This window comes from Anopheles bellator, chromosome 1 (genome assembly GCF_943735745.2).
Source record: "Anopheles bellator chromosome 1, idAnoBellAS_SP24_06.2, whole genome shotgun sequence".
Classification (NCBI taxonomy): domain Eukaryota; kingdom Metazoa; phylum Arthropoda; class Insecta; order Diptera; family Culicidae; genus Anopheles; species Anopheles bellator.
Window position 1 is genome coordinate 45,662,769 of NC_071285.1, and position 435 is coordinate 45,663,203.

The following is a 435-nucleotide window of genomic DNA, read 5'->3' on the forward strand; positions in this document are numbered from 1 at the left end:
GGGCTTGTTTGAAGATTTTGATGTCCTGATGAAAGAGTTGTAATATTAATATCAACGCCTCCTGAGCGTTACCAATGGAGGATGATGACGATGATGAATCAACAACAAAGTAAGCCACTCTTTTCCAGTTACATCCAGCGAAGGTAAATGTTTGGTACGCCTTTTTGGACGGATAAAACGGTGGTGTCGGGTTAGTGGACGTGTAGTAAACCCTCGAGAGTCGCTCGTTGCTGTATGTATATGTGCCAGGTATTGCGTGTCGACCGAGTGCTCTCTCTCTCTCGCAGCGGCCATTGGGCGAGAACGCAAACAGACCACGCGTTGCGACGTGCGCTCGGCTCATCATCGGTGCGGTTTATTCCGTGGCCCGTATCAGCCGACCGGGCGACCAACCTGGCCTGTCAGTCAGTCGTTTATGCCGGCACCGGACGGAGA